The sequence below is a fragment of the Pseudonaja textilis genome, chromosome 4 (genome assembly GCF_049901715.1).
Source record: "Pseudonaja textilis isolate UNSWEBS1 chromosome 4, rPseTex1.2, whole genome shotgun sequence".
Taxonomy (NCBI): domain Eukaryota; kingdom Metazoa; phylum Chordata; class Lepidosauria; order Squamata; family Elapidae; genus Pseudonaja; species Pseudonaja textilis.
Genome location: NC_141993.1, coordinates 76,225,688 through 76,248,626, shown reverse-complemented (window position 1 = coordinate 76,248,626; position 22,939 = coordinate 76,225,688). Strand labels below are relative to the sequence as shown.

Genomic DNA, 22,939 nt, shown 5'->3' with positions numbered 1-22,939 from the left:
GTAAAATTACAGTTAAAAGATGGAGAGGAAGGAAGGAAGTAGGATGCGCGGGGGGGGGGGTGGGATTTTCTTTTAATCCATCAACAATCTCTATGGTGGTACTGCCCCATTGGGGCCACAAACCAGCTGGCAGAGCCAGGTCTTCTGACCCTTATGGAAGGTCAGAAGGGTGGGAGCAGCAGATCTTATTTCTTTCTGGGGATTAAGAAGTTCCAATGGGCAGGAGCCATGATGGAGAAGGATCTTCTTCTGGACTCCACCAGCTGGAGTTAATTGACTGAATGGATCAATATAAATTTAAACAATACTTTCTGTTATTTATTGTCAACAAATGTTTAGCACCAGCATGGGAGAAGGGTCATGGTGGAATTTTATACTGTATATCATGGTTCTAAATAATTAAACTAGCTTTGGATACCGTATGAACTTGAGTGGGTAGAGAACAAAACAGTTACCAGTGCACTTTATAATGCTTTGGTTAGGCCACACTTGGAATACTGCATTCAGTTTTAGTTGCCACGATGTAAAAAAGTTGTTGAGACTCTAGAAAGAGTGCAGAGAAGACCAACAAAGATGATTGGGGGACTGGAGGGTAAAACATATGAAGAACGGTTGAGGAACTGGGTATGTCTAGTCTAATGAAAAGAAAGACTAGGGGAGACATGATAGCAGTGTTCCAATATCTTAGGGGCTGCCCAAAGAAGAGGGGGTCAAGCTATTCTCCAAAGCACCTGAGGGCAGGACAAGAAGCAATGGGTGGAAACTACTCAAGGAGTGAAGCAACCTAGAACTAAGGAGAAATTTCCTGACAGTTAAAACAATTAATCAGTGGAACAACTTGCCTCCAGAAGTTGTGAATGCTCCAATGCTGGAAGTTTTTAAGAAGAGATTGGATAACCATTTGCCTGAAGTGGTGTAGGATTTCCTGCCTAAGCAGGGGGTTGGACTAGAAGACTTCCAAGGTCCCTTCCCACTCTATTATTCTATTCTATTCAGTCACCTGGACTGGATCTGCTCCTGGGAATTATTTTCTGCAAGCTTTTATATAGAAGGTAGTAAAATCATATATATATATACATATATGTATGTATGTATGTATGTATGTATGTATGTATGTATGTGTGTATATATATATTTCTTAAGTTTTCGCGGGTACTTACATGTATGGCATTCAGCTTTGTTTGGGTATTTTCCCACGTCATTGTAGTTGTGCTTTTAAAGTTGTAGCAACGTTTCGGCAGAATCTCATCTTACAGAAGCCTGATGATGGCAGATGAGATTCTGCCGAAACGTTGCTACAACTTTTAAAGCACAACTACAATGACATGGGAAAATACCTGAACAAAGCTGAATGCCATATATATATATATGTATGTATGTATGTATGTATGTATGTTTTCTGAGGTTCTCATGGGTATTTGTATGTGGATCTTTGGTTGTTCGGGTTTTCTCCCGCGTAAGATTGAAGTATCTAGGCAACGTTTCGATGAAGTCTCATTCATCATCTTCAGGCTTCTGTCTCAGGCTCTGTGCTTCTCAGAGTAATGGAGATTGCAGCTGCTTCCTCCTTTTAACTGCCAGTGGGGTGGGACTTGATTGGGTGGGGGCTTGGCTGTGTTCTGATTGGGTGGGGTGTGTTCTCATTGGTAGGGGGTTTGGCTGTGTTCTGATTGGTTGGGGGTTGGTCGTGTTCTGATTGGTTGGAGGCGTGTTCTGTTCAGGTGGGGGCTTGGTTGTGCTGAGGTTAGTCTTAGTTGCTGGGGATTTGAGCTGGAGAGTTGTGATCTTGCTGTTTGGCTTCTAGTTTGTGGTCCTGCTGCATCTTCATAGTGGGTGTCGGTTTGCTTCATGTATGGCTCAGAGGGGTTTGAAGTGGGTAGTGATGCAGCTGCAGTGCAGCTTCTGGTCCATGGTCGTTTCTCATTTTCTGAATGGGTGGGAGTCTGTTTTCTACATGGAAGTGTGGTGGTGGCATCTTGTGTGGCTCTCATGGGTGTGGGTCCAGTGTCCTTCTTCATGTTAGGTACTCGTCTGTTCATGAGGGCGGGTTTCCAAATGGCTGGAAGGCGGGAGGTGTCATCTCGTTTGTTCATGCTGTGTGGGCGTTTTTCTATCTCTATGGCTTCTCTGATTATTCTGCTGTTGAAGTGTTTGAAGTGAAGCTTTATGGTCTCCCCAAGATACACAAAGAAGGAACCCCACTCAGACCAATAGTCAGCTCCATAGGCTCACCTCTACAAAACCTGGCCAAATTTCTCGCCAAACAACTACAACCCTATGCAGAATCCATCAACTCACATGTAAGAAACTCATTCCAGTTCATCGAAATCATAAAGAAACAAAACTTACAACCCAGCGACCTACTAGTAAGCTTCGATGTCATATCCCTCTTCACCCAAATACCAATAAAAGAAGCCTTGACAGCCATCCAAAACAAATACAACCCCCCCAAGCACATCCTAGATCTGACCAACCACTGCCTATCCAATACATACTTCACCTACAATGGACAAAAATACAAACAAATAGAAGGAGCACCCATGGGATCACCCCTCTCACCTGTCATCGCAAACCTCTACATGGAACACTTTGAAACACAAGCTCTAGAAAAATACGACCACAAACCCAAACTCTGGCTCAGATATGTAGATGACACCTTCATAATCTGGCCACACGGGAAATAAAAACTGAACAAGTTCCTCACACACCTCAACAGCCTACACCCCAAAATACAATTCACCATGGAAACAGAAGCCAACAATCAACTTCCCTTCCTAGATGTCTTGGTATACAAAAGATCCAATGGCTCCCTAGGACACACCATCTACCAGAAGAAAACACATACAAACCACTATCTACATGCACTCTCACACCACCACCCAGCACAGATCAATTCCGTAGCCAAGACACTCATCTCCAGAACAAAATGCTTAGCCGATGAACAACACCAAAAAACCGAACTACACACTCTTACCAATGTACTTACAGCCAATGGATTCCAAAAAAAGAAGATTACCCACCTAATCAAAAAAGAAACCCCAACCAAAATCCAAGACAGAGAACAAGAAAAGGGCAAAGCCCTCCTCCCATATATAAAAGGCACTACACAGACAAAATCAGCAAGATCCTCCAAAAACACAATATCAAAACAGCATTCTGCACAAACAGAAAAATATCCACCATCCTAAGAAACCCCAAAGACAAAATCGAATTAGAAAACCAAGGAGTATACGAAATCCCTGCACTGCCTGCCCTACCACATACATTGGACAAACTAACAGAAGAATAAGTGCACGCATTGAAGAACATAAGAACTCAATCAAAAAAGAAGAAACGACCTCTACCCTGGTCCAACACCTCAAAGCCACAGGACATGAAATTGATTTTAAAAATACCAGAACTATTGCCAAAACCGAACACTTCAAAGCAGAATAATCAAAGAAGCCATAGAAGATAGAAAACGCCCACACAGCATGAACAAACGAGATGACACCTCCTGCCTTCCAGCCATTTGGAAACCCGCCTCATGAACAGACAGTACCTAACATGAAGAAGGACACCAGACCCACACCCATGAGAGCCACACAAGATGCCACCACCACACTTCCATGTAGAAAACAGACTCACACCCACTCAGAAGATGAGACACGACCATGGACCAGAAGCTGCACTGCAGCTGCATCACTACCCACTTCAAACCCTCCGGCCATACATGAAGCAAACCGACACCCACTATGAAGATGCAGCACGACCACGAACTTGAAGCCAAACAGCAAGATCACAGCTCACCAACTCAAATCCCCAGCAACTAAGACTAACCTGAGAACAACCAAGCCCCCACCTGAACAGAACACGCCTCCAACCAATCAGAACACGGCTAACCCCCAACCAATCAGAACACAGCCAAACCCCCTACCAATGAGAACACACCCCACCCAATCAGAACACAGCCAAGCCCCCCACCCAATCAAGTCCCACCCCACTGCAGTTAAAAGGAAGAAGCAGCTGCAATCTCACATCACTCTGAGAAGCACAGAGCCGGAGACAGAAGCCTGAAGATGATGAATGAGACTTCATCGAAATGTTGCCTAGATACTTAACCTTACGCGGAGAAAACCCGAACAACCAAAGATCCATATTTATATATATATATATATATATATATATATATATATATATATATATATATATATATATATATATATATACATATATATATATATATATATATATATATATGTGGACAGTTTTCTCGCGTAGATTCGATCTGAATCTTGCGGAGAAAACCGAACAACCAAAGATCCACATATAAATACCCATGAGAACCTCAGAAAACAAATATATATATATATATATATATATATACACATTATATATAAATATATATATATATATATATATATATATATATATGTATATAATATATACACATTATATATATATATATATGGCAAACCATGCACCAAGAAAGGTTTTATCTTAGTGAGGCTTACACACACATGTATGTATGTATGTATGTATGCCTCACTAAGATAAAACCTTTCTTGTTGCATGGTTTGCCATTGGAAGGTGTGCAGCTATCCGCAAATGCATAGAAATCTTCTAGAAAGGCATCCCTATGATGAGACAGTCCACAGAGTCAGTGTACTTGCTGTATATTTCAAGTTGTCATTCAGTTCCATGTATTATTGAAGTCTAGCCTTGAGCCACAAAGGCACATTCTGAAAACGATATCACAATTTCATGTCCAGGGTGTTTATTATTAGCCAAATCATGCTTTTCACATTGAAAGAAAGTATGGAAGCAACTATCTTGCTGCTAAGCCTAGGAGTCCAAGCAGGTGAATTAAAGAATTTGATGTTACTCAGGTATAATACTTGTAAATACATGGCACTGTTAGGAAATCATGTATCTGCATATTTCATGTGACTGATTTTCATGACGAGATTGCAAATAGATAGTAATTTGAAGAAAGTTTCTTTTTAAACTTTTAAATAGGAAAAATAGTATATTACCTGTTCAGCATTATGTCTTAAATGAGAATTGATTGTTCTGGTATTATCATATAACTGTTTTGGAGTTTAGAACAAAACACTGAGATAAATGTTCAGGTAATTGTCTGTTTGTCTATCTGTCCATCCACCCATCCTCTACCTAACTACCATCCATCATCTCTCTTACCTACCTAACCTGCTTGGACTCAGTTTTGAAAATAATCATCTTTTCAGTAGGCCAATGAACTTGGCATTTTATATACCTAAGGTACAGAGCCCAAAATAAAGATCTGTGAAGCAGGGCACTAAATTAACTGAGTGCTGAGATTAAAGAAAATGATTAGTCAGGGCAAATCAGATTTCCATCATAGCTATCCAGCCAGACAAGTAGGGCAAACTCATCTATGTTCCTTGTACATGGCGAAGAATTTGCTCCTGAGTTAATGTGCATTTATTTATCATTTATTATGTGCCCTCTTCACTGCTTGTTGCAAGAGATCAGAACTGACAAGTGATTAGTCTAGGAAATAACTTGCCATTGATCTGAAATGTTGGATCAATCTCTCATAGAGAAGAACTGGCAGACATGGAACAAACACCATATGAGAACCACATGCCAGGCATGTTTCCATTGAGGATCTGGGAGGTGCTTTAGAGATTCTTGAAGGTCACAAGGGTTTCTGGAGCTGCCCATTATTTCCTGAATATGAGAGATTCACTTCAAGAGCCTCTAGTGTTACTTACTTACCTGCTCCCAATTTACAATTCCAGTTTGGAAACAAAGCAGAAATAATGCAACAAAGCAAAACAGTACAACAAAAATATAAAAAAGCTTGCTGAAACTTGTTGAAGAAGGAAGATACTCATCAATGGAGGGTCAAAAAAAGTGGCAGAATATTGCTTAAACTTGATCCAAGGTATAAAAAACTGGGATTTAAAAGCCATAATTTGTCTGTCTGTCTATCTAGCATCTATCTATCTGTCTTTAAAAAAAAATTAATTTACAAATTGATGTTTTACATTATACTATAGCCTATTGCCATAAATACATGAAACTTTAAACTTTGCATCTCAGTGCTGTCACCATATAGCACACAATAGATGATTTGATATAAAAATAAATCTTAAGAATAATTATAATTAACAATTTAAGAATAATTATCTATTAAGCTTAAATTTTTAAAGCTTTCCTCATACTTTCCGGAGTATCTGATATTAGCAAATACTATGAAAATAATCTTTGTACATCAAACACACCTGATACTGTATATATGTAGCTACTTAACTTTTATATGATTACATTTGTTAACTTTAACACATTGGAGACTATCTCCGAGTTGGTACTGATAAATATTAAACCTCATTTAAATGGATCAAAGTTCATTCTTATACCCTAGCAATGTCTGAAAGAATAGAATAGAATAAAATAAAATAGAATACAATAGAATAGAATAACTTTATTAGCCAAGTGTGATTGGACACACAAGGAATATGTCTTGGTGTAAATACTCTCACTATATATAAAGAAAAGAAGACAATCTGCTCAGTGGTTGATACAATTTATCATTTTAAGTTGGACATGTACTGAAAATGAAGTCATCCTTTCAGGAAGTAAGTGCTGCATTTTGATGGAGCATCAAATAGTGCTAGAGCCAGAATGCGATTAAAATACATATTGGGATAGATGCACATTCTTACACAAGACAACTCTGATGGCTTAACTTGAGATCAGTAGTAGTTCTGTTAAAGCAAGTAATTGGTTACTTATGGTTTTGTTAATAAATCCACAGGGACTGGCACAACCCTCAAAAGGACAGTTTTTATAGTTTGTTAACAACTAGAGAGGGACCACCGTTTTTGTTATGAACCTAAGATAGTTAGGCTCAAAGCATTTTACAGATTTAAACTTTAAAACTAACATCCTGAATTCAGCTTGGGAAATAGTTGGCAGGTAGAGCAGGTCTTTCGGTGTTTGGGTAACATCAGGGTCTTTTAAGTGTTTTTGTTCTAAATGAAACATTGGCTTGGTTTAATGGTCCAGTCAATAGTACTCCAGAGCTTTCAACTGAAGAAATAAGACGTGTTCTGGAAGTTTAGTGTTGATATCTCAATGACTTAGTAGCAAAAGGGGAAAAAAATAACACTGGAGCTGATAGAAATGAAAACAATATATTTAAATGATTAGCTCATTTTAAACAATCAACATTGGCAGTAATTAGCAACATTTCTAGGGAACAAAAATGGTAGTTATTTATTAAAAAAATGGAAAGTGCATGGAACCATTTCTAGTTTGTCTCTATTTAACAGGAAAAGATGAAGATAAGGCTCTGTTTACTTTTGCTGTTGGTGAAAGCTGATCTTTTGCTTACCTGTGCTTATTCTTAAATGTGTCATTCAGAAAAATGGGCTCTAGGTTTCTGAAGTGTAAGCTAGCCTTAATCAGGCAAATAATATAATGGAGCCCTTTGTGGGTTTCTTGTTTCTTTGCCGATAAAGAAATATTGCCCTTATTAATATTTTACACATTTCATAGGTAATAACCTTGCTTCTATGACTTCATACTCCTTTCCCCAAATGGTCTCTAGATTGTACTCAGGAAATGTTATTACAAGACTTTCTGTCATATTTCTTGAAAAGATGGTTTCCTCTGAATGGCATGGAACAGTGGGGTATTTCACTGGAATTTTAACTTCCCCATGGAAGAGGTCAAGGGGTCAGACATCATAGCTATTTTGCCACATAAATGTCTAATGCAACAAAAAGTTGGCAGGGGAGCTTATATGGGATTTGAATAAATAACATTCTAAAAAGCGTAGTCTTCATGAAGTTGATGGTCTCCTTTTTACTGTTCACAAAGTCTGCTGAAACAAAGCAAGCAATTTGCAGTTGAGATTTGGCCCTTCCAATTGTGAAATTCTGTCTGTCTGTACTATCTCAAAAGGAAGAGAAAGACTTAGGCCTCTACTAGATTCAAGCATGAGGATGGGATTCTGGAATTGAATCAATGAGTGCTGGGCTAAAGACAGCAATTGGCTAATGATATAAGGTGACTTCTTATGATCTCAGTGTTTTTACTTTTGTACTACTGAAAATAGCAGTGATATCTTTGTGATTCATAACCAAACCAATATTCTTGGATATTCTTGTGATTAAGTTGTCTGTGTGTGATATGTGTGTCTATGTCCATGTGTGCAGGCATACACAGCTTATCATGAAATGCAACTTAGTTACCCAAGATTAGTTACCTATCAGTCAGATCTATTTCCTGTGCCACAGAAACAGCAAGTATAATTGATTTGGGCTTCCTCTTTTTGGAACCTTTCTATCTCACTCAAAATATTATTATTGATTTCTCTTGGGGAAAATGTAAGATCAGTTTCAGAGCTGGGAGAAACAGGAAAAACCAGATTTGCGCTTCCTTCTCTCTGGCCTTATCATCATAACTGACATTAAGCATGTTATTATAATATCAAATAGTGGATTTTTTCCATTGTTTTACTTCAGTTTCTAGATGGAATGAATTTGAGCTTGAATGTAAAAGAATGTAATTTAACAGAGACATTGAGATTTGTATTCTTTATTAATCAGAGTTGCAGCTAAGGATCCTGAAGAAAAATAATTGGTAACAAACAAAAGAGTGGTTGAGGTACAGTTATGCAAATATATATTTATAGCTGAACAGCAGTTCTAACTATAAAAATGAATTCCAGTGACATTAAGGAGACTTACTCCCAGGTAAATATGCTTCAGATTTATGATGGGAAACTAATGTATTCAGATGAAATTTAAATACATTTGACTTTCTCAAGAATATGGCCCAAAATTGCAATCTTCAAACAACTTTCTTCAGAAAATATCTGGAATAATCCTAATGACTTCACATAAAAGTCAGTGTGAGGAATTTAGGATGACAAATAATTGTCAGATGTGATAGAATTTAGTTTCCACAGTTTGAAAGATGAGTAAAGATCAACTGAATGTTATTTTAGAATGATGAAGGAAGATAATCAGATACGATTAGTGAGGATAACTGAAAAGCGGGTAAGTGAAAAATAAAATGAAGAAGAGAATGTAAAAGGAGCTTACAACAATAAATGATGAAAATTATATTCTACACTAAAAATGTAAGTGTATCAAAGAAATAAGGGTACTTTAATTAGAGTAAATTTTCTACCCATATTCTTTAATGCAACTGCCTACAGTTCCCCCAATTTAAAAAAATAAATAAATGTAGAAATGCAAAGATAAAAATAAATATAAATTAAGACAACCACGATTGCTGCTCCAGAAGTTGTTTCCCCTATATTGTAGAAAGTGGGTGAGGACAATTTCTTCCCACTTTTGTCCCCCAGAAGTCACTTATTTCTTTGCTCAGTAGTTTCTCATACTTTAACCTATTAGGATGATTAGGAAGAGTTTACTCTCTTATTCTATCAGTTTTCTGATACTTGAATATTATTCCATTCATAGAACAAAGTTAGAAGAAATTTCTTCTAACTTTGTTTACAGTATTTGGTTTATCCGTTTTTTTCCCCTGTCAGCCTTTTTAATACAGCCTAAAATCTTATTCACCTTTGTTTGCAGTCAATCATACTAGTATTTTATGTTCATTTAGTAACAGAGTATAGTTCCATCAACCCTTTTCCACTTTATCTTCTCCAAGCCAGATATTTACCATCCTGTAAATGTGCCTATTCAAGGCATTGAATTTGTCTATTGACATTCATTCTGATAGTTTTAGTTTAGTTTCGTTTGCTTCCACTCTGCCAAGATCGACCGGATTTTTATATGTAAAACTGCTGGTTTTCAAGTTTTTACTTACACAGTGGTCTCACCAGGTGTCTTAATCTGGCTGGAACATAAACAGATGATCTCAAACTCCATCTCTGGTGAAACAGACCGATTACAACTGCTGGGAATTTTGCCCAGAAAAACGCTATTCATTCTGTTAGGATTCTTGTTCTGATTTTAATCTACTAATGCCCCCAAATGCTCTTCCCCATTGAAACAGGTTGAGCAACATCCTAATGACAAAGAGCACTTGACAATCTGCCAAAGTGGCATGGTTATACAATTGCCACTGCTGGGTGAATAGTTATTCACCTGAAACGTGGACTCATCCTTTAGCGAACTAAACATATGAATCCAGGAAAAACTGGATCAACAAAGGAATTGCTTTATTTTAACATAAGGCTGGGTAAGTACAGTGGCGTCTGCAAATTAAATTAACAGGGAAAGAAAAATGTAGCTCAGACTGGCCTAAACTAGAACCAGGAACAATTCTAGGAAATAAAAATAAAAAGATGAATGTGAGCCATGACTTGGTAAATAGCAGGCACTTCCTAGATCCCATGAATATGACTGCTGATTGCTGACTTTTGCTTTACCTTTTGGTCTTCATGAAAGAAATTTTACTGAGGTAGTTCCACGAGAACCAGAATAAGCAGTCAATAATGCTCATCATTAACATATATGCCTGGTTCAATACAATAGGTCTCTTTTCAGCAAATTAACTCTTCTATAAGTGATTGCAGACATTCATGAAACCTGGAGGGTTACATGAATTAAGTCTGTATATCAGCCAGACAAAATGGGCAAAACATATCTTTTAAAAAATCTTATGCATTTCCAATTAAATTGTTACAGTGAGAACCCATATTAATATATTGTTCAGGTCTTTTTGTAAAAATGGCCACAAAGTTACTACTATGTTGATTGCAATACTTGTAATACTTAGGAGGGTTCCACACACACACACACACACACACACACACACACACACACACACACACCATCAGTTTTGCCCTTGCAAATTATTTGCAATGTTTCTTTTTTTCAGAAAGAGCTGAAAACAGCAAACAATTTCAGAATTAGCAGGTCCTGGGGAACAGATAGGTATATGGAAAAAGTGTTGAAAAGTGTTGAAATGAGCCTGTATTTTCCAAAATTTTTAAGATTACACATAAATGATTGAGTGAATAAATAGTAAAATAATAAAAATAATCTATGAAAATAGGTGTTGGATTAAAACTGCTTCGCACATGTTCCCTAACATTTAGCCTAATATGATCATGGTTTGATACTAAGCAGGATGGGAAAAATGTTCAGCTGACACAAACACATTTCATGGATGTTCATATTATTATTTTGGCTAAAAAATATGGTAATATAGATGATTAAAATGTGACATTTCAAAATAAAGCTCTTGAATCTCCATACTTAAAAAAAAATGTCTAAGAAAAACAGATTTTTGCAAACAAAATAATCCCTTTATTTAAAGCAAAGAAATAAAGCGACTTCCAAGTTGTTAGCCTAGTCAGAAAAATTAATAATAATTAATTAATAATAATTGAAGGGCAATTGAAGTGTTTACCATAGAATTTTTAAATTCTTGAAACCAATAAAGGGAAGCAAACTCTTTAATGATAAAATCATGGGGCTATTAATAACACTTAAACTCTCCCTGATATTATATGGTGAAATAATTGATAGGATACCTTATAAAGTATGGATTTCCCACTTTTCACCTTGAATTCATACAATTTTTGCCCACTTGAGAGTAAGAGCCCGCTTCCAAAATCCACTTAAGCATACGACTGAAAGATTTCTGAGAACCATATGTTTTCTCTACAAATGTACATGGTGACCTCGAAGCCATCCAAATCCCAGGATACATCTCTGTGGCTCACTCACACTTTTTTTGGGGGGGGGTGAATCAGAAGTAAAAAATCAAAAGGCTCTTTGAGGATTACTGAAAAGGAATTCCACATGTGCGAGTGTGTCTATACACACATACAGGCTATTCCTTTCAGAGGAGTAATCTCGCCCAAATCAAATGAATAGTATTGGAACATGCTTTTAAAAGATTAAACCCCAAAGATGAAACTGGAAAGGCTTTTGAGCTTTTATTGGGCATAAGACAATTTATGTGCTCCACCCTGGTGCATTTTTTTTTTTAAAGAGCAGCTTCCTTGGACAGATTTTAACCTCGTAGAAATCATTTCATTATAAGCTGTAGATCTTTCTGAAGTTTTATTGTTTAAGCACATATGTATCTACAGACCATACGCTTTCTTCAGTAGAATAAACCAAATGACCCTCTGCATACTAGTTGCTTGCTTTTATGCATATGTTATACATATTTGCAACAGCTCTCTCAGGACACATGATTTTATGTGAATATTCACAGATGATGAAAAAGGGCGTTGGTACTTACCTGATACGCCTGTTCTCTATGAGCTGTGAAGAGCATCCAGAAATGGGAGGTGCTTCAGTCTCTTCTGGAAAGGCTGGGGTTAAAACTCTGGGACGCTCTTCCTTCTCCACGGGACACCTCCCCAGCATCCCCCAGTTTTGCGAAGACTGAGTGCCAAAGTCCAGAACTCATCACCTAATCTAGATCCCTGACCGGAACAGAACCCCACCAGATGGAAAGAAATGGATGAGGCTGGATGCTCTTCACAGCTCACAGAGAACGGGCATATCAGGTAAGTACCAATGCCCTTTCTCCCATGAGCTGTTCAGAGCATCCAGAAGCGGGACATACCAAAACTTGGCCTGTCCTTAGGGAGGGACTCTGTCTGGATCGAAATCCACTCCTAAACTCTGTGGACCCTCTGCAGGACTCTTCTGCCAAATGAAGCATCTGCTGAGGCATAGACATCAATTTTATAATTTCTGACAAAGGGCGATGGTGAAACCCAAGTTGCCGCTCTGCAAATTTCATCAATGGAAGCCCGTGTGGCCCATGTTGCTAATGTTGCCGCACTCCTTGTTGAGTGAGCTGTAATGCCCTTAGGAACTGAGATGGACTGGCATTCGTAACTTTTAGCTATGGTGGCTCTCAACCATCTACCAATGGTCGTTGACGACACCTTGTGTCCTAAAGTGGATGGGTTGAAGGATAGGAATAGAGCCTCAGATTTTCGAAATGCCACCATGCGGTCTAGATAGATGCTTAACGCCCTTTGAACATCAAGTCGATGCCATTGATGCTCCAGTCTATGAGATGGTTTCGGACAAAACTTTGGAAGCACCAACTCCTGCGCTCTGTGGAAGACTGAATTTACTTTAGGGGTGAACGATGGATCCAATCTGAGAACCACTCTGTCCACATGAAACATGCAGAGGTCCTTTCTCATTGACAATGCTGCCAATTCAGAAATCCTCCTTGCTGTTGTGATCGCAATTAAGAAGACCACCTTATATGTCAGGAATTTGAGACTAGCGGTTCTTAAAGGCTCGAACGGGCCAGTTGTAAGTGCGGTTAACACCTTGTTGAGTTCCCAAGTGGGATAGCAGTGAATTACAGGAGGTCGTAAGTTTGTAGCACCCTTAAGAAAGCTGCGGACATGTGGATGGTGTGCTATGGAATGAAGGTCACCCCAGGATATCACCGAGGCTAAGGCCGCCACCTGTCTGTGTAAAGTATTTGGAGATAGGCCCTTGGTCAACCCCTCCTCTAAAAAGTCCAATAATTGTCCTATTGATGGGGCGGTTGGGTTGATCTTAGACCCCTGGCACCAGCAACAGAAAGTGGACCACGTGGCCTCATATATACGATTTGTTGAGGACTGTCTGGATGCTTGTATGGTGGCAATGGCATCCTCTGAAATCTGTTGGGTCCTTAAACAGCTCCGCTCAACCTCCATGCGGCTAGGCTGAGCCATTGTGGGTCTGGGTGAAGTACCGGTCCTTGCGAGAGGGAAACCCTTGATGGTGGAATTTTCCAAGGTTGTTCTCTCTACAGGTCCTGTAAGTCCACGAACCACATTTGCCTGGGCCAGTAAGGGGCGACCAATATCAATTCTGCTTGTTCCTCCAATAACTTCTGGATCAACCTGGGTATTATAGGGAGTGGAGGAAACGCATATAGAAGTCCGGAAGGCCACTGACATCGCAGGGCATTGATAGCCTCCACCCCGTGAGTCGGGTACCTTGAAATATACCAGGGCAATTGGGCGTTGAGGGGAGAGGCAAATAGATTGATCATCGGTTGCCCAAACCTCTGCACTGCTTCCCGGAAGAGAGACGGGTGTAGGCGCCACTCTGTCTGATCTATCGTGGCCCTGCTGAGCCAGTCCGCTTGTGTGTTTAAGGCCCCTGCTATGTGCTCTGCCTTGAGCAAAAACAGATTGGCCTCGGCCCACTTGAAAAACCTTGCTGGCTCCAGCATCAGAAGTTTGGAGTGGGTACCCCCCTGTCTGTTTATGTGGGCCTTGGTTGTGATATTGTCTGTCAAGACCAGAATGTGGCATGATTGGAAAAGGGGTAGAAAACTGTGTAACACCAGATGAACTGCTCACAGCTCCAACAGGTTGATGCTTTGTGATTGTTCGGAAATAGTCCAACTTCCCTGTGCAGTGTGGGATTGGAAGTGAGCTGCCCATCCTACCAGGCTGGCATCGGTTGTGATCATTGCCCTGCAAGGTTCCTTGAAAGGACAACCCTTGTTTATCGTGTTTTCTGACCATCAGCGGAGCAATCGGAGAACATTGTGCAGTACCTTTATCCAGACGTTGGAAGTGACTCTTCCGGATTGCTGGAAAGGTAGCAGGAACCATTGCAGATCTCTAGAATGGAATTGAGGCCAAGGCACAATGTAAATGCAAGAAATCAGTTTCCCTAACAGTTGAGACAGAACTGCCAGGGAAACCCTCTTTAAGTCTCTGATCTCTCTGGCCAAAGACTGGATACTATTCAACCTGTCCTGAGAGAGAAAAACCTTGCCCTCCACGGTATCTATCACTGCCCCTAAATGAACTAACCCAGTTGAAGGGATCAAATGGTTTTTATCCCAATTTATGGAAAAGCCATGACCTTGAAGGGTCTCCAGAGTAATCTTGGTATCCAAATTTGCTTGATGTCTGGAAGATGACAAAATTAAAATATCATCCAGATAACATTGTAAACGAATAGATTTGATCCTGAGGGAGGCAGCCAAAGCCACTAGGACCTTGGTAAAAGTCCTAGGGGCCGAAGCCAGACCGAATGGTAGGGCGATATATTCGTAATGCCGATCACAACAGCAAAATCTAAAATATTTGTAGTGAGCAGGTCTAATTGGTATATGTAGATAAGCCTCTGTCAGATCTATAGAGGTCTCTCTGATGCTGAGCAGAATGGACTGGAGAGTAGTCATCTTGAATTTTCGATAAACCAATGATCTGTTCAGACGTTTGAGGTCCAGTATTGCCCTCCAGCCCCCCCGAACTCTTTGGGACCACAAACAATAGAGAGTAACAGCCTTGACCCCGTTGTTCAGATGGGACCTCTCTAACGGCCCAAATATGCAGAAGATGATTGATAGCCTCCTGCATCAATGCTCTCTTAATGAGGTCTGTGGACCTAGGGCTCCTAATGAAAAAGTTTGGGGGGGAGGATTGAAACTCTAGCGCCAAACCAAACCTAACAGAGTCCCTGACCCACGCATCAGAGGTGGAGCTGTCCCATTGATCAGCAAACAATTTTAGCCACCCTCCAATGGGAATTGCTGTCAAGGACTCATTTGGGGCGAGCCATTTCTGCATTTGAATTAAAACAAACTGGGATTTGTTTATCAAACTAATTTTTCTCTGGTGAGGATAAGGGCAATAGGGAGATGATTAGAAATGGCCACGATTTGTAAAATCACAGAGAACTTCTGAACCGTGGCCAACAGAGTCACAGTTTCATTTTAAATCCTCCCTCTTTTCTTTTAAATTTCCAGCTAGAGAAAATAAACTCAGGGGTTGATTTAAGTTTCTCAGTGGACCTGAGAAATATGTAGAAGCATGGAAGGACTGATCTATACTAGATATTCGTTATAAGCCATACACATTCCTTTTCCTGATTCCCATGTGTGCTTGTAGGAAACTTAAAGGATTGAAGAACTGGCAAATGTGAAAATTTCTGTTCAACACACATAAAATGTCCTACTTGCTCCTGGCAGGTTCTATTCCCCACATTTTCACCTTGATGTGAAGAATCAAAGCAACAGGTTCTAAGTAACAGTGTTGCACAGAATGTCCCTTTCAGAAGTTGGAGGGGCAGACAGAGGTTCTTGCTTGAATGCTCTCCTCGGCAAAGAGAGAATAGTATTAAATCCCATTTAGGAAAACTACTTACAAGAGAAATCTGTTATTAGAATTCTTTCCTTATATTCTAAAAGACAAACTAAATGTTATATATGAATACACGTTTCATCTGCCTAATTATTCTTTTTAAATAGAAGAAGCTGTTTTAAGAAGGATGGGGAATTTCTGTGTGTAACCCTATTTTCTACCATTTTTCCTGATTTAAGTAACCCCTCCAAAAATGGCATTTGCTTAAAATGGCTGTCCAAATATGTTATATAAATTGATATAGAGAAGTTTACACAGAGGCTAGTACTTAAATATGCAGCTCTTCCACCAATAAGTTGACTTTGTTTAATCCCAACAGAACAGTATCAAATAAATATTCTAAAACAGCAATCCAATTGCTATATCAGAGTACTCTGTCATTTGGGTAATCTGATAAGCTCAAAGGCTGCCGGCAGTAGACCAGCAAGAGAGAAATGAAGAAGGAATAATGTTCACAGCTGCTTCTTTTAAAAGAAAAAATAATTTAAATATATCTTTCCCATTGCTCACAATTACAGATTAAGTCAAGTTCTGTCCAGAATATCCTAGTGGAAATGAAATTGGCTGTCCTCCAAGGAATATAGATGCTAGTTGGAATTAATTCCTTTTAAACATATTTATGGTCAACAGATATTAATCATCATAAGAACATAAAGGAAATGAAAACCAGAAACCATCACAGAAGGAAAACCACACACAAACATAATTCGGGAGCACATATAAAAATATACCTTTGTAGGGGGAGATATACAATGGTTAAGATCCATATTTAGTGCTCTGTCCAAAAAGACATTTGCATAGAAGTAATCTGTTTGAAATTGGCTTGTTGATGGAATACAGTGAAAGGATGCCACAAACAGAAAAAAAGATCCAATGTGAAATAAACAACTTTAATGAATGGACTCTAAATTTTTTTGCTGCTGTGGTAATTTTTCAACCCCTGCTATTTCCCATACTTTAAAGAAAGATGTGGGACACTGTTCCAGTGTTTTGCTATATTAAATATGGCACCTAACAACAAAAGGTAAATTAATTTTTCTGGTAACACTATTTTATGTCTTGTAGAAAATGGACAACAAAGTTACACTAGCATTTTTTTTTATTAAAGATATCAAATGATATCTACGATTTCTTCAAGAAACCTAACTAACTAAATGGGCTTTGCCACCAGAAGTGACCTCATGTACCAATTTTATTACAACTTCTCCAACAATGCAACTTTAAGGAGATTAATACCAGCTATGATTCATTTTATCTTTGCTTTTTAACAAACATGCCAAAATATTTAAAAGTAATTTTATGTCATAAACACCTCCAAGCTGATTCAGATTCAAATTCAAGTGTTCTTTGTCCTTTTAAAAGACCCCAAAGTGCTTTTTCTCCAAAAGGCAATTGTTTCTTGTTTTTTCTTTGAAAATGTTTCACTTCTCATCTAAGAAGCTTCTTCAGTTCTAACTGGAAGCTTACTGGATAAGAAGAGAAATGTTTTCAAAGTCCAGATGGCTTTTGGAAAAAAAAAACCCACCTCTGTGACAATGACCTGGATGACTGCAAATTTCCATAGACATCCTTTTAAAGACTTTCAAGGAAGTCTTCTGCACTTTTATATTTATAAAACTTTTATTTTAAGAATTTTATATACATACTATTTAATAGATTGGTTTTAAAACAATATAGACATATTCTTTAAATATTGGTAATATTCTTAGCTGATAAATTTAAGAAGAAATGATTTCACTTATTTTACTCTAATCAAAATGGAACTTTTGCTCCTCCAGGCAAAAGTAGGTTTTTCTACAGTGCTCAGATTATTTCAGAGAATATGAAGGTGGAAAACTTAATCATATTTAAAACTCTACAGTGAATGAATAGGATTTCCAACTTCTAAAGTAAGCTTTAAATACTGAAGTTGCTAGTGGATTCTGAATAGTGCTCTTTCTGCAGATAAATCTGTCATGGGGAATATAGAAACGAATGTGGCTATTGAGAGGTTCCTTCTTTTTCTTACTAGTTGACAAGTCTGAAGTGCTTATACATACAATTCCTGGTGGTTCCCAGAACAACCATGTTATATGGATATCTTGGCTTCTCAAATCTTAAATTTTATTGCTACTAATCATCAATTTGCCACAATTGGAACATAATGCCCAGAGAGTGTTAGGATTTGGCGCAGACCATAACAATAAAGAGGGGTAGACAAGAGCTATTTTGGTTGAACTATAGAGGATATTTATAACACTAAAACAATAAGCAGCAGAGTCTGGCATCAAAGTGGGAGGGAGAATCAAATATTGGATTTCCACATCACAAAATTGGACCCTTTTTTCAGGGAGAAATTTGACCAATCCTATGGCTACTGGAACAGTGTTCCAAAGACATTCTAAATGTACAACAGTAGACTGATCATCTTAAACCCCATAAATACGTTCTTGAAGAAAACTTTATTCTGATGCATCCAATATTTGTTCATTTATTTACTCATATTCTACCTTTACTATTTTTTAAACAAATAATTCAAGGCAGCAAACATATCCAACACACTTCCTCCCCCTATTTCCCGCACAGCAACAACACTGTGATGTGAATTGGGCTGAGAGAAAGTGATTGGCCCAAGGTCACTCAGCTGGCTTTCTTGGCTAAGGTGGGTCTAGAACTCACATTCTCCTACTGAATTTCGATTAGGTCGTAGGAACCTAATACAGGTATACAAGTAAAGGAAATTATTTTATAGTAGGTTCTGATTAATAACCTGTCCTTCCCATGTGGTCTCCAGGTAGTCTTCGACTTATGACCACAATTGAGCCCAAAATTTCTGTTGCTAAGTGAGACAATTGTTAAGTTAATTTTGCCCCATTTTATGACCTTTCTTGGTGTAAACCACTGCAGTTGTTAAGTTAGTCACATGGTTGTTAAGTGCATCTGATTTCCCCTTTGATTTTGCTGGTCAGAAGGTTGCAATGACCCAGGTCCCATGACACTGCAACTGTTATAAATATGAGTCAGTTGCCAAGGGTCAGAATTTTGATTACCTGACCATGGGGATGCTGCAATGGCCATAAGTGTGAAACACCGGTCATAAGACACTTTTTCCTGTGCTGTTATAACTTTGAATGGTCACTAAATGAACTGTTCTAAGTTGAGGACTATCTGTGGTTAGGCAGCATCTTTTTTCACCTGTTTTGATAAGCAAAGACTTTCTACTAACTTTCTAATGGAGAGAGAGAGATCTTAGACTTTCTAATGGAGAGAGATCTTAGATCACATGAATGTAGGACTTAGACTCTGCTATTCAAGAGAACAATTCCTCCACTTTATTTTTCAAGGTGTTATCAGGGAGTTAGCAGTGTTCAAAAGAACTGAGAGGAGTTACATAAAAGCCAGTCACCAGTGGGTGACATTCCTTCCTTTAGACTGCTGGCAGTGCCAGGGGAAGATTGTTGTTTTTTAGATATAAACTCCTCCCATTACTTTCTTGGAGATCTGTCTCCACTTCAGGCCATTGTGTTCTGCACTCTGTTCATCCTCTTAACTTTTACTGGAATAGCACAGAGGACGTACTGCTGGAACCCTCTTCAATAACCTTGGCCTCACCCCTTTTAAGCTGTGAGTTTGAAGTTGTTTTTGTATTGGGATACTTTTTTTTTTTCAAAACTGTCTTTTCAGCGTTATCATTTTTTAAAAAAGAAGCTTGCTTAACTTTTATGTATGTACTTGGCAATGAGTTACTATAAAGCAAATAAAGTGATGTCTCAGCTGCCTGGAAGGGGTGATACAGAAGATAGTGTTCACACCCTCATCTTTGTATTCCATTCCTTCAAGGATATCAGTAAGTAAATAGTACTGAGACGCTAATATGTTTAATAAAGAAACAATTTCTCAGTCACCCCAGTTGTAAATGTGGGAAAGGTAATGCATTCCTCTAAAGCTGTTCAGGTGTTCTTACTGGTATTATTGACTTAAACTTCAACTGTATGACCACCAGAATCAAGAGTATTCGGAAAATATACAGCCTGTCTCCATCAAGAAGACTTAAAATTGTTGGTGGTTGATTTTATTTTCTTTTTTAATCATCCAGAGACTTCACAAAAAGAGGCATTTGGTGATCATCTAAAATCTCTGTGAAATGCTTTGAAATGAGTTGAGGTGGACCAGTTAGCCTTGGTGTTTTAAAGTGTTCACTTATTTAGAGTGGAGGAGATGTTCTTTTATGTCATATTTTAAGGGACTCTCTGCAGAAAACTGCAGACGAAGGTACTACAGCTTTTCTTGTTCTACTCCATATGTATCTTGGTAGGTCAGGAAGCATTTGGCAACTTTCCATCTTCATTTGTGCAAGGTGAAAGCAGCTTCAGCTGTATTCCTTGTGCAGCCAACTGAGATGCCCATGTGCCTCATGCATCCTGTTTTTACTCAGCTGCTAGAACAGTGAAAGCTTAATCCATCTTGCAAAAGCTTACATTTGCAACTTCCCTTTCTCATACAATAATGTGACCAAAAGAATAAGATTACGATTCTCCTGACAGTCTTAAAATATTTTATAGATCTGCATACACTTTTCCCTTCCACTTGCTTTTGGATGCAATCCATTAAAAATGTTCTTTTTCTTGGAAATGAGCGGTGGCATTGGAACATGACTATTTGGCATAGATAACAGAGATAACCATCACCATAATGAATGGACAGCTTACAGACTGAGAGCCTGTAATGGGGGCCTCCAAAAGTCTGTTGGGAAGCCCATCCTGTTCTTTCTTTGGTCCACCCCATCTTCTCTAGTTTATTGCTGCCTGTGCCATAATTAGAACATAACTGTTAACAGGCCTTCTCAGACCTGTGAGAGTGTTCGCACTCACTTTGGCATCTCCTTGTGATAAGACTCTATGATGGATCATGGAGTCCATTCAGAAGGGCTGCCAGATCACCTGCAAACATACTCCAGACTCAAGCGGACATTTTATCAGCCCCATGTTAATTTCATGGTGATTTGCAGAAGAAACATTTGTCTGGGATGTTTTAATTTGGCTTCCAGTACAATGTCTGGGAGGCAGTTAAGGGACAAGGTCTATGCCCAAAAATGTTCAGCTCAACTGTCATGCAGAATGTTTTGCATCATTGAGCAAAGAATTAATTAAAAACCCAACAGAAAAATAGCTCTTTAGAAAAATAGCAGGAAAATCTAGGGACAGTTCATAATTAGGGTCTCAAAATGGAGGCCACTTATATACATACTTATTATACTATTTCCTTTCTGAATAGCCAAATGTATGCAGAGCACAGTAAAAGAAAAAACAAATACTATAGTAAGAAAGGCATTGAAAGGCACGAAATTTAAAAAAAATCCTGAAACATATAAAAAACTGGCTTATATCAACATAATTTACTGAACCTTACTGTACCTTTGTCTTTTTGCAAACTGTGCTTGCTTCCAGTACACTCATGCACTTCTTCATCCACTTTCACCTCTCTTCTTTTGAGGTTGTCATCATTAAATCACAATTTGCGTGCCTTTCCCCTCCTTTTGGCCCATTCATAATTCCTTTGCATATTAAGAGAGTATGAGAAGAGACAGTGAGGAAAATTTGGAAAGTGTGTTGTGGTTTTATCTGGGGCATGGAGTGGGTTTCCTGCACACTCCATGCCCAGAATAAAACCACAATGCACTTTCCAAATTTTTGCTCCTCTGCACATCATTAATAAATGTAAGAATGTGGGAAGTTTATTGTATGCTGGTTTAGTTAATTAAGCATATCTGGTTCCCCCCATCCATTGACTTTGCTTGTTGGAAACTTGTTTGGAAAGTTACAAATGGTGATCACGTGACCCCAGGACAAGCCAACTGTTATAAATACATACCACGTACCCAGTGCCTGAATTTTGATCACATGACCATGGGGATGCTTCAACAGTGATAAATGTAAAAAAAAGTCACAGATTACTTTTTTTCAGTGCTGTTGTAACTTCAAACTCTCACTAAACAGATAGTTGTAAGTAGAGGATTACCTGCATGTCCTTCTAGCTGTACTGAAAGACCTTCCAAAGTACCATGGTTTACCAAATGCAGTATGAGAGGAAAGTGCAAAGAATAAGGCAGTGTAATGAAGTCTGCAATTGTATGTTTATATAGTTGCTAGTTAGAGAGTGTTTTGGATGGGGAGGGAGAGAATTATGAAGGAAAGTGTGTTGTTTCACAACTGAATGCCTAAGGGAAACAATGTGCCCTTGTTTTCCGGAGAGCCTTCTGCCATTTTCCTTCTTACATTTTTAAAAAAGATTATTTTAATTTTAAAGAAAAATAAAAGGAAGCTGTCAAAGCTATCATCTTTATTTTCAGGAATGCCCTTAGCTTAAAACAGTCTACTGTCAAGAGAACTCTGGCCAAGGATTTTCCAGCCACGGAACATAAGTATGATTCCTTACTTCCTTCAGTTAATCTTGTTATTTGGTTTTCATTAAGCTAACACAGTACAGAGCATAAACTGCCCAATATCTTTACACACCTTTCTATTTTTATTTTCCCAGAGTCTTTAAAAATCAGTTTGCATAGACTGGAGATCCCAAATTGATCTAATCAAATGGTATATAATGAGCATGTAAGGACTTATCTCCAATCAGCATAGCATCTGAAAGAGCTTTTCTCTGTTCATTGAAAAATATCATGAACATTTTATTCATAGCTTTCAGGCTATGCAATTTGTTTAATGTTCTCTTCCCTTTGGCAAATCTTAGAGAATCATTTTCCTTTCTAAGTGGCCAGCACCTTTTAGATGATGTTTATATTCCTCTGTATTTCCCTCTCTATATATTTACTTATCGATTCTGTTTTCTGAATAGTTGTTGAAAGAACAG

At 38.4% G+C, this 22,939-nt stretch overlaps 1 protein-coding gene across 8 annotated transcripts in view; it reads left to right on the top strand.

Moving 5' to 3' along the window:
* The window catches only part of MECOM (MDS1 and EVI1 complex locus), a 534,866-nt gene that overhangs the window by 283,832 nt on the left and 228,095 nt on the right, over positions 1-22,939 (top strand). Inside the window, exon 1 of one of the 8 annotated variants that reach the window (XM_087933423.1) lies at positions 19,595-19,699. The exons of 6 other annotated variants lie outside the window; for them this stretch is intronic. The gene's annotated coding sequence lies outside the window, so the exon portion shown is untranslated. Of the gene's footprint in view, positions 1-19,594; positions 19,700-22,939 lie in introns of those variants that run through there. One more of the 8 variants, XM_087933427.1, reaches the window with a different exon arrangement.